General features: G+C 32.6%; 1 protein-coding gene across 1 annotated transcript in view; it reads left to right on the plus strand.

The window, feature by feature from the left end:
* LOC124361929 (gamma-tubulin complex component 5) overlaps positions 1 to 5,828 on the plus strand; it is a 55,196-nt gene extending 49,368 nt beyond the window's left edge. Inside the window, exon 19 of the mRNA XM_046815994.1 lies at positions 5,648 to 5,828. The gene's annotated coding sequence lies outside the window, so the exon portion shown is untranslated. The remainder of the gene's footprint in view (positions 1 to 5,647) is intronic.
* Positions 5,829 to 12,704: the final 6,876 nt, after the last annotated feature.

The raw sequence follows: 12,704 nt of genomic DNA on the forward strand, positions 1-12,704 counted from the left end.
AACAACGAGAAGAAATGAAAGACAAAATTAATTCTGAGAAAGAGAGGAAGCAAGCTGCAATAGAAATAAAAAAGAATTGGAAGCACAAAAATTCCAGGTTTTGTCGACGCCAGGAAAAGGGCAGCTGAGTTAGACGATAAGATACAGGAACTTAGCAAAAAGTGCAAATCGTAATTCACTTTTATTCTAGACATTTTATCAATTTATTTATTTATGTGTACAAATATAATTTTTTTTTGTATAAAACTGGTACCAAATAACTTTTCTTATAACAAGTTGTATATAATTTTTATACATTTAACGTTTATATGTTATTTTAATTTCAATAAAATTGCCTTTTCTTATGTATACTAATTAAATGTGAACCTGTGATTATGTGAAAATTTTCCTGTGGAAGAAATCGATCGAAATAATAATAATAATGTGTTAAACAAGAAAATAATTTAATAATCACGCAAGTGTACTTCATGGACTCAAACGAGTTAGCCTTAGCCAACGTACGAATCCTGTCACCCTGCATCTTGTCTAACCTGTGTCAACAAAGTTCTCTTCAGATTTCAACAAACTTGTAAGTTAAAGAAAATTATGAGCTATGTGCATGCTAATTATATTGAAAATTTGTCTTTGTCATTGCTTTGATGACTGTTATGATGATGTTTTGTAAAAAATAATTATGCCTTGTTATATTTCATTATGTAGCAAATCGCACATAAAAATCGGGCGGCGCTCGCCGCTCATTGCTTGCGTCGTAAACCGAAGCCTATTGTTATTTCGTTCTTTTAGACGTTTCCGTCAATTCCTGCACGACCAATGACATCGTTAGTCAAATGGGAAGAAGTTTTATATTGTATTTTACCGCTCTCTGCCGCGTCTGTAGTGTTTACGGTCTCAACTTCGCCCCTCTCCAACACGATTTTGTTTGTACCGGTAAACGTTGTTTATGAAAACTTTCCGACCTTGAATTTTAATTTTTTTAACCGTGAAAAACCTGTGAATTAGCCGTGAATTTGAGTATTTAGATTGAGTGGGAACCCTGTTAGTATATTCCCTAACTCCATCTCAAAATATATATTTTTCATTTGCTACCAATGTATGCTGGTGAATCAAATACTAAGTAGACTTTTCTTTTAGAACGTTTAACGGTAGAGTAAATACAATATTTTGAGCACATCTTGATTGTCTACATAATTGGAAATTATAAAATTGAAGTTGATCACATCTGTAAACAATTACGCATGATTGTTTCCACTCTTTTTCATGGTTATTAAGTGGTGACCTCTCAATTCTTCTAAAAGTGGCCCAAAGATGCAGAATTCACATGGGTGTCAAATCGGAATTGAAGGGCACATGTTCAGTTTTTCCCCTAATGAATGTTGTGTAATTATTCTTCGAATCAATGCGGCTATGTATGGCCAAGTGTTGTTATGGAGTAGAATTGCATATCAAGTTGGCAAATCTTGACGTTTTTGCGGATAGGCCAGTTTCACAACATCAAGCAATAGTACACCATCCATGGAAAAATTCAATGAGCAGTATAAGTCTGCAGTCTCAAAAATCGTTATTATTAGCCTATTTTACATTATTCTCTTCAGAATCGAATTCTCTCAAAGTTTCGCTTAATAAATTTGTGTGTTTATTACCCATTTAATGTACTTCAAATCTAAACAAAGCATGTTTGTGTTTTATACATAAATATTTTTTCTAAACAACCATTAAGAATAGAAAGTTAAAATTATCAACATATGCTAATCTAGTAAAGATTGTCGAAAAAAAAGTATTTCCTTTATAAAAAATTAACTAGAATAAAAAAATTTTATACATCTTATTCTAAAACAAACGGTACTTCATTTATTGAAATCGCTCAAGAGATAAAAAAGTTGTGGCATTTTTCTTAACCTATTAACATATATTTGCAAGTTTTTCCAAGTTTCAGAAAGTAAAGTATTTTTCTTGTCTCAAAAGTTGATGTAAGTATTTAGGCAGTATAAAAATAAAAAGTTATTTTGGATGAAAAAAATAAACACAATAATTATTATTAGATTTGAGAAACGGTATTCTAACAAACAATATGCATGACTTAACTGTCATGGTTTAAACAGCTGAATCTGCTTTCATGTTAAGATACAGTTGATTAGAACATCAATGAAGTCAGCTTAATGGTTAAATGGGTAACCTGCCATCTTAAATAGAGTAAGAGCACTATTGACTATAGGTAAACGCTTATAGACTCTGGTCGATTTTAGTTCACGTAGGGTGGGGTAAATACCCCTCCGCTGCTGTGATGCCGCCCTCTTCCAGTATCCCCACCACTGCTCGGCACTCGCCCGCTTGCTCTATCCCCTGGCCTGGCCACTGCCCCTTAGCAGCTAACCTCACACCAAAAGACAAGCTTCCTGGATACTTCTATGACTACATTAGTCTATTCAATTAGTATTTTACGCTTGTATAGGCATACACACAAAAATTCATAGAATAGGTAAGTAGCTGCAGTGTAATGGCGCGAGTGAGATATTTGATCCTTAAAATTTACTATGCTTATGTATACAGTAGACTGAAATACGCTATTGGATTCTGGGGATCTTCTAGTGAAATTTTATGGGTATTTAGATTCCAAAAAAGAATTGTTCGCATTATGTCTGCAGCGGGTAATCATGCTCACTGTAAGCCCTTTTTTCAGCAACTGAATCTCCTCACTCTTCCAAGTATCTATATACTTGAAGTTTTGACTTTCTTCAAAAATAACCCACATCTTTTTGCAGAGAACACTCTTAAACATCAGTACAATACCCGCCACAGGGGTAATATGGTCTACCCGATCCATAGATTGACAATTTTTGAAAGGGGCATGCACTATTCAGCTCTACAGCTCTTTAACGCGCTGCCTCGGCACCTAAAAAACATAACCAGCTCACAAAGTTTTCTAAAAAACGTTAAAACTATTTTGCTCGAAAAATGTCCGTATTCTGTTCAAGAATTCCTGTCAGATTGCACAAACATGTGAAATAACCTATGTTGACTATTTGAGATTTTATTTAATTATTATTATCAATATTTTATCTCCTTATTAAACAATGTGACTTGTTTCATGTAACGTTTTGTTATTAACGAAATAAATTATTTCTGATTCTGATTCTGATAAGATCCACACAGCTGATAAAACAGAGCCGAGGAGATGCCTGTTCCCACTCCCCAGCCCTGTAGGAGGGCCCCTTCCTGCACGTGGCTGGTCAGATATATATATATATATATATATATATATATATATATATATATATATATATATATATATATATTAGACACACACACACACACACATATATATATATATATATATATATATATATATATAATAACATTTTTATATATAATTTGTTATTATATATAATATATAATGCAAATTTCCTCTGTAAGAATTTTAGTTTAATTCTCGGTTTATTGGCCAAACACTATTGTTTAAGGCAGTAGAATATTTTGGCTTTGAATAGTTAATTATTTCAAGTAATTTTATACTGCTATTATAAATGTGACATATTAGATCAAAACTAATGATTGTTTTAATTCTTGACAGTAGTAATAAAACAATAAAAATTTCAGTTAACGTTTTAGTCTCTGCATATACAGAATTATACCAACAATGAAACAAGAGGGGGAATAATTAATAAAAACTAACGCACCATAATTAACAATTTTTGTGTTATAATTTGTTTAACAACATTTATAGAGTTTGTGGAAATTATCTTCCAGAGCAAAGATAGACTTGTACATTGTAGAGCTACTAGAGCAGTTATAAGGTTATTACAAATTACTAAACGTTTACTTGTGCCTGCTTACACTAAAATTACTAAATTATTATTTAATTTAAATAAATAAGTATTCTGTTAGGACGATGTGAATTGAAACACATAAAGTGCCACAATAAGAACCCATGTACCAAGTTTCAAGTATCCTGAACCTTTTCATCGAGCTATCGCACAAACGGTCAGCCAGATAGACCGGTTCATTGATAATTTGACCTGAAAATGAAATATACTTCTTTCTTAAAACAAAAGGAACTAATATCAGTTCCAAGCATCTAGGACATTTCTTTCAAGAATTATCGCACAGATATACGAACAGACATAGAAACAGAGTACTCTTTGTCCTTTTGACCTTAAAATAAAAAGACCTTTTGAACTTTCTATCCATCTGTGTAGTAACTCTTGATAGAAAGGTCTTAGAGATTTGAAACCTTGCACATGGTTGCCTCTTGGTCTAAGAACGAACACTATTAAAGGTGAAAAAGTAAAACTGCAGTTTGTCCGTCTGTGCGCTACCTTTTTCGTTGCGTTCTGTTGGGTCCTAAGATACTCCATTGTCTCAGTGTATCTAATGACAACGTCTCTATAAGGATGATGGGGTGAGAATTTGTTTATACTGCAACTTTATAGTTAAATAAACTAATTGCCTCTCTGCACAATATGTACAATACATTTTTATCAAGAATTTTAAAATTTTGTGTAAATACATGTAAATACTATACATATACTGTGATAAATTAGAACTATCAATCAACCATTTTACCAGGTGATATGAAAGTTCCTGGGGGATGAAAATGAATGCCCTTCTATGGAGTTACTAGATATTTAAAAAATTAATTGTGCTAGTCATTCCTCTCACTATCGTAGTGAGATATACTTCTTTTGAGGTGAATTAAATAATAAGTAGCCTCCCCTTTAAAAGAAAATCTCAAGATCCATAATAATTCCATTTTACTATATACTACAATTATTTTAAATACATTATAATAATGATATATGGTTGGTTTTGGTAAAGGGATTTATTGTAGTATGGTTGTAAATGTTAGTTTACAACTGCAATGCCAAGTTTAATTATATTATATTTATTTCAATAGAAATATGTATAAAATCAAATATTCTAACAATGTATGTTGTGCATTACCTTAGAAACGACGAATAAAAGTGTTGTTTCTGAATCTTGAATGCTTTATGATAACCAGCCTCTGATGAACAAGTAGCACAATATGATTTCTACGATAACCCAAAATCGATGAGTCACTTTTATATCTTTACTAATCTCATAATGTTACAATCTCTTATTGCCCAAAGTGTACATTTGGTTTTAGCAATGATTAATCACAGCTTTGAACATTAATTTGGTCAGCTTTCGTGGCGTAACTTATTCCTTAGAAGTAGATGCAACATTTAATTAATCAATTATAATGATTTTAATTCATTATTAATTTAACGCTTTTTCACTCTTGATCAGAAAGATATGTTTTTGTAAGAAAGCTGCAAAGCTGCCAAGTACATGCGTTGAGCTGTTTTTAATCCTCTGTACCCAAAGTGTACAGGGAGAATCGGGATGAAGTGGGGCCATATAGGCATTCATCAAGAATCTTATTCTTTTTTAATAAAAATAACTATAGTTCATTACGAGAATCAATTCCTTACTTGAATCTCACATTGCTATCACTAGAATTTTGAAGCAGTCCAATTACTTATGATGAGTAGAAATTAAAATATTATTTTAAAATTAGCTAAAAACGATTTGCTGAATTAACTTTAAAATTTATCGGTTTTATAAAATCGAACACTGAGATTATTAAATAAAATGTTCTTTAATTTTGATATGTTTCCATTTGTTACAGAAATTTACGCAAGAGTGCTCTACCGCCACCCATACAATTCATACTACTGTAAAGAAGTATATTCTATTCTTTCAAACTCTGGTGTGCCATATCACAACCATCACCTATTTTAGTTTAAGTGCATGTAACATGAGCTGTTAAATTATGCATTATGGAGGTTAATGCAGTTTCTGAACTTCACAAGTGAGCGACCATCGTGGTGACGACAATCTTAAAGTTTTATAAAGAGCTCAATTACCAATGAAATGATAAAATACAGTTTAAGACCTTAATAAATGTATGAACAAATAAATCAATGAAATCAATTTTCATTTAGGTTAAGGTGGGTGGTTTACTTTCTAGCAAAAATAACAAAAAATAATTCACAAATAACTACTTGAGATAAGTAGGATATATGTAGGTTTCCAGATGATTGTGTTTAGCTAAGATAATCTGCACTACATGCATTAATCCATGAGATCAATACAAGAGAAGTACAACGTTGAATAGAAAAAAATAGCAATGTCAAAAAGTCGGACGTTTAAGTATACCATAATCATTTAACATCCAGTGTTTAGGTTAAATAGCTTTTAACTGTAATAATATCAACACTAACCAAGAAGTTTAAATTAATTTTTATATTTTTTCTTTGGAAAAAATAGGTCTTGTATTTAGCAATGCTGATTAATTAAAATGGGTGCTGATCTTTTAAAGAAAATATATCTATCCTTTCCTGTATCACACAGTAACAACATACTATTCAGTATATTTCACTCAATCCATTTAATTGTTTAATTTTCAATGCCTCTCTAATTATAGCACACAACAGTGATACATTCACTTCTAGTAACTAAACACGTCCACTGTAATAAACTTTTATAATAGTCATTTATACATAACGTAATTGGTTTCCTAGCTTTTCTTTGCTCTGCTGAAAAAATTTCTTAAAAATGGACTTATCCTGTTGATCCCTCCAGTCCTTCCTTCATGTAGTAAACTATAATAACAACCCTTAACAATACATTTTACCAGCTTCTTCTTATTAGAAACTAAATGCTTAATATATGATCAAACAATCCAATAAATGACAAATTTTTATTATTGTGAGGCCTTTTGTGCTCAATGAACACATCGTCAGACCCACATGTGATGGTCTGACGATGTGTTCATTGAGCACGAAAGGCCTCACAATAATATAAATCTGTCATTTATTGGAGTGTTTGATCATATATTAAGCAATCCTTAACTGTATAAATTGTATCACAATTGTCAAAAGATTTATCAATTCAATAGGTAGTACATTCACGCACAATTGTACCCACATACATTCAAAACACTGTGACTTCAGATTCAGCACTTTCAAATATCCCAGCGGCTCTAAATGAATTCATCTACAGAGTAAAATGCGTTGGATCAAAGGGTGTTCGAGACGAGCTTTAAATTGATTGTGGTCATCAGAATTTTGTATACTCTCAGGGAGTTTACTGATTAGTTTGACCCCAACTTTCCTGCGGTAGATGTTGAGATAACGACAGTCTAAAGTTGTCCCTGCCTCTGGTGTCATATTGATGGACGTCACTGCCGCGAATCAACCAAAGCGCATAAAAATCCAGTACACGATTACCTCAAGAATATAGAAGCAAGGCAAAGTCAGCAATCCCAACTTCCTGAAAGTTTCCCTAGATGACTCTATAATTAATTTTTCCAATTATTGTAACAGCCTTTTTTTGAAGTCTGTAGCTCAATTTTTTTTTAGCAGAAATTATTAAATTCATAGAGTAAAACGCTGTTGTAAAGGATGTTTGATAGTAAGCTGTTAGATATTTACTAGCTTACCGAAGATGTATTTTTAAAAACTATGTTGAAAGTTTTTTGAGGTGAACCATGTGGCGTCCATTAAAAAGTGGTAAGCTTCATCTAAACTTCATAAACTATGATTGACAGCCTCAATGCCCCTATTTAACTTGGCATATTTAATCAATAGGACCCTTTATTTGAATTTGGCTTCATAACTAGAACACATAACATTCGGTGCAGATCAAGGATAGTCCTTCTGATTTATAACAGGCACCAACCTTTAATTTTTAATTTGATTTCAAAAATCTATTGCCATAACAATCTTAGTTGGAAAAACATTAGTATTTCTTTTCAGGAGCAACAACCAACTGATACCTCTCAACTGGGACATGTTTAGTGCTCCCGGCTTGTGAAAGCGCATCTTTAGTAGCCGTGCTCGCTTATCCGTTGCGGATTTCATTGTAAAAAGTACTGTTGGAATTGTCATAAAAATGTTAAAATAGCTGGTATCTTTTAAAATTTGTATAACCTGTTTAAAACAGCTGATGCCTCTCAACAGACAAAATCTTAGTTGCTCCCAGCTTGTTCAACCATGCCTATAAAATGATCGTGCTGCTTACAAGCGTTGATGGATTTCTTTGTTAAAGGCATCGTTGGAATTGGTATGAAAATGACTAAATAGTTGGTATCCTATGCATTTGTTATAACTATACATGTTATTTCACTAACAATATTAACCAGATGCTATTATGAAACGGGTAAAAGGATTTTGTTAATATTTTATTTAAAAAGGTCTACCATAGGTTAATACAATAATTCTCAAGTTTCATAACTTTACCTTAACTGGTTCAAAATATTTAATGTTTGTTTTTTAAAAACACGTGCAGACGGATAAACGGAAAACTGAAGGTTTTGGGACACACCTTCAATTTGAATATATTCTTTATATTCTATATAATTGAATATTATATTCTTTCAATACTTGAGCACAGTGGCGTATCCCGAAATCTTCTCTGGGGACACCATTGATTCGGGGGTATGGAAACACTCTCAGACCAGTATTATGGCCGGGGGCGCCTCACCGGGAAATTTTGAAATATTGACTCCAAAAATGGTTATTTTATATTCCTTAGAACTAATAAAAGGAGCACAAAGTGGAAGTTCAGACTGTATAAAGTTTGCAGTAAAATGTAACAACTGATTATTTCGGGACTACTCCAAAAGATACTGTGTACCAGGTACGCATCGTCCTAAGGGTACAAGTCATCGTAAACCGAAAGTACCCGGTAGGCCTACATGTTACTGTTACAATAAATATACTGTACACGTTTACCGCCGTTCCTAATGTTAAAGTACTTGTACTCAATTAGCAGTAACAGTAACAGTAACATTGTAATTGCACTATGTAATACGTACGAGTACATTTTGCACTCGGTTACTGAAAGTACAGAGCACAGGGAGAAGTCACAAGAAATATTTAGAACTAATCTCACCTTCGTAGTTGCTACGTGATGGTGAAATATTGCGTTTTGAACTAAATTGAATTATATGTGCAGAGTTGCGTATTTCGTAAATTAAAATATTTCTAAATTTTGAATTTATATATTCGAATGTAATTTAAGTTCCATCATAAATGTTATTTTTAGTCCAAAATAAACTAATAAGGGATTTCTGAAATAAAATGCTGTTGGGGGACCAGACCCGTTTGCCCCCCCCCCCCGCATAACTGAGCGTAAAGCAGTTAAATTATTTTTTTATTTAGAATCATAACTATATGATATAACGTAACACCTACTAAAATGATATCGTTATTTGCTATTGTAGCTGCAAAATGGCATGAGGCTGTATTATCTCATCCTATTAATATACTAGCTTTAGTTTAGTGACTAATAAAAATGTTTGAAATAGTTTTTTTTAATGTGACCCTGGACTAAATTTCTCTTTAAGCCTCAGCACAATATTTACAAATATGTTTTTATTATTAGGGGACATAATTGTCATACTTGTAATCTTCTACTAGATTTATATTAGTGACTGGAAATATTGGTGGGTTGAACTGCTATTCCAATATATCTAATTTTTCAATAAACATTGAATCACAAAAAGTACTTGCTCCGCTGGGACTCGAACCCGGATATATACATTTGATCTTTGATCTCACTAAAATAGAGCAATTGTGATTTTTAACTGGTATCTTGTTTTTCTCATAGTGGGAAGGGCTGAGTCAATGCGAATGTTAAATTTAGCTCCAGTTCAACTTTCTCTTACTACAGAAATCTGAAGCTAATGCAGATTTGGCTCCTGATATCTGGAGTCATGTTCGTCTAAATGGATAAAAAAAATATTCGGTGATAAAGAACGTAGAAGTTTGTAATAAAAATTAACTACAAAATCTCTACTGTGATTATCTTGATTATTATTCCCGGTAATATGAGTCAAAGATAAAAAAAACTGATAATTATTACAGTTTTCGTGGAACAGCTGGACATAATCCCAAACTTAAATTTCAGTAATCAGTTTTAAATTTTACTTACTCTTACTCCTGTGGCCACTCGAAACCCAGATGGTTTTTGACCTCGCCAACAATGTCTCTCCAACTTCCTCTATCTTGAGCCACTTCCAGTGTAGCGCCAATCATTCTTAAATCCTTCTCCACCTGATCTCTCCATCGCATCCTAGGTCTGCCCAATGGCCTCACTCCCTCTGGTTCCCCTCGCCACACCTTCTTTACCATTTTATCTTCCCCCCTACGGGCAACATGGCCCATCCATCTCATTCTTTTACTCCTAATCAGTGCAATCACATCGGGATCTTGGTATATTTCTCTTAGTTCTCTGTTCTTCCTGATCCGCCATATGTCTCCTTCTTGAACTGGTCCAAAAATTCTTCTTAGTATTTTGTTTTCAAAGGTTATTAACTTTTTTTGGGATTTCTTTGTGAGTGCCCATACTTCTGACCCGTACATCAAAACTGGTAAGATCATGGTTTTGTAAATTCTTAATTTAACTTTCCTCATTAATAGTTTGCTTTTGAGAAGTTTTGCAAGGCTCCAGTATGTTCTATCTGCTGCTGCTAATCTACATTGGACATCAACTTCTTCTCTATTGTCATGTGTTATCGTCACTCCTAAATACTTAAATTCCTTTGTAGCCTTGAAATCATGGTTGAGTACTTCTAGCTTTTCTCCTTTCTGTTCCATTCTTCTGCTTATTTTCATGTAGTGCGTCTTGTCTTCGTTTACTTGTAATCCTACTTTTGCAGCCTCAATTAAAAAGGCTTCTACTAGTCTGTTTAAGTCCCTCTTTCTCTCAGCTAGAATGGCTACATCATCTGCAAATGCTAGGATATTGAACTTGTCTCCTAATTTTACTCCTTCAGGCATCCCCTTTATCTTTTTTAGTGCTTCTTCCAGAGCAAAGTTGAATAGAATAGAATAGAATTGGTTTTAAATTTTAAGAATACAAAATATGAATACTTTTTTCTTTTGACGTTAAAGGTGCTGCTTGTTCATATTTTATCCACCAGGAGGCAGGCCGAGTTAGTTCTCACTGGAACTGGCAGGAGCGCGCTATTAGTTGTACTTTTCTTTTAAAGTTAATAACTATAAGTATTTAAATTATAAATCAAAAACTTTTAGAAGTAAATAATTTGAGACTAAACCATAACTTTTAGTATAAAAATGGACATTGTGTATCGTGCAAAAAATAACTGAAACTCAGAAAGAAAATTGAATTACAATTTTAAACATCCCGTCCGCACATTTATCTGTAGTACGTTTATATATTTATTCCAACGTTGTAGTAATGAAGATTCGTCTTCTGCTTTGTTGATCTAGACATTATGTAATGTTTGAAAGCTGCATTCAGTCATTCTTACCTGAATGTTGAATTGCATCTAACATCGATCATGTTATTTAAATTAGAGGTAGGTTAATCATTAAGTACCTGTTATCGCTACTTTTGATACCGTTACCGGTACTGAGCATAAAATGTAACTTTTTTACACACTGGGTATTTAGGTACGTTATTACAGTTTTGTATAGTGAAAATTTTAAATAAGGTCTCACTTGACGGAAAATTGATCATAAAAACGTCTAATTAGGTTTTACACAACTAAAGAATCTGTATAATATACAATTTTTAATATACATTTCACAAATCAATATAAAAAATCACTCTTAATTACTGTAACTACACAAAAGTATTGTATTGAACTAACATTTTAGAAACGTAACAATTTTGAATAGTAAAGGTTTTAACGTAATACGTTATCCATATAATATATAATAAAACACACTGAATTACAGCAACTATAAATCAGTACCAGCAAGGATTTACTTCATGACTAGTAAAGTAATTAATACGAAAAATATCTGTATCTTGTAACCATTTAGAGTACTGGATAAAAAGTATCTGTCATCACTATTTTTGTAACGCAGTATCAGTTACTGATAGGCTACTGGAGAAAAGTAACCGTTACAAAGTATTGATTACTGAAATACTGCCTCACGTCTAAAAAAATTACAGCTCATCTTTTTTGAAATAAAGTTTTTATTTTTTTATAAGCGTCAAATTTGTAGGTAAACTTTATTCATAGACATGTGGTTACCTTTCAATATAGCTTTAAGCTGTAACTTATTATTATTATCCAAGTTCAGTAAATATTGAGATTTAAAAGCAACCAAAAACTTCGTAAATTGTGTTGTACAAGTTACCATAATTAGTACTTCTGTAATGTAGATGTTTATATTAATTTTGCGTTAGGAAAATTTCATCTACCGATAATTAAAAATAGCGATGCAAATATGAATTGTATATAGTAGCCTACAGTTTTGTATGTAGTATAATGAACTTCCCAGAGATCAAACAGTGGAATATGTGACCAGCAGTGGCGTAGCGTCGGGTGTTATTTGGGGGGGGGGGGAGCACGTGCCACCCCAACAATGTAAACAAAATATAATAAATCAATATTGTTGTGGCTGAGAAACTCAAATCAAATAAGTTTCAGCTGCTAAACCTAAATGTTTAGTGTAAATAAATCAAGTCTACATAAATTTTGTCTACACATAGTACAAGTAATTTAAAGCTCGAGAGTAAAGTGGATCTCCGGAGAGTTGAAATCTGTCTTTGGGTGTAAACACTGCAGTTATTTTGAAATGTGTAATTCAGCCCGTTGATTGCTGTAAGGTAAGCAAAGTTCAACCTAAATCGAGGCAATTCAAAGAAAGCTGGTACAAGGAATTTTTTTATTGAATGTAGCCCTATTGCAGATGCTATATTAT

This window comes from Homalodisca vitripennis, chromosome 5 (assembly GCF_021130785.1).
Source record: "Homalodisca vitripennis isolate AUS2020 chromosome 5, UT_GWSS_2.1, whole genome shotgun sequence".
Lineage (NCBI taxonomy): Eukaryota > Metazoa > Arthropoda > Insecta > Hemiptera > Cicadellidae > Homalodisca > Homalodisca vitripennis.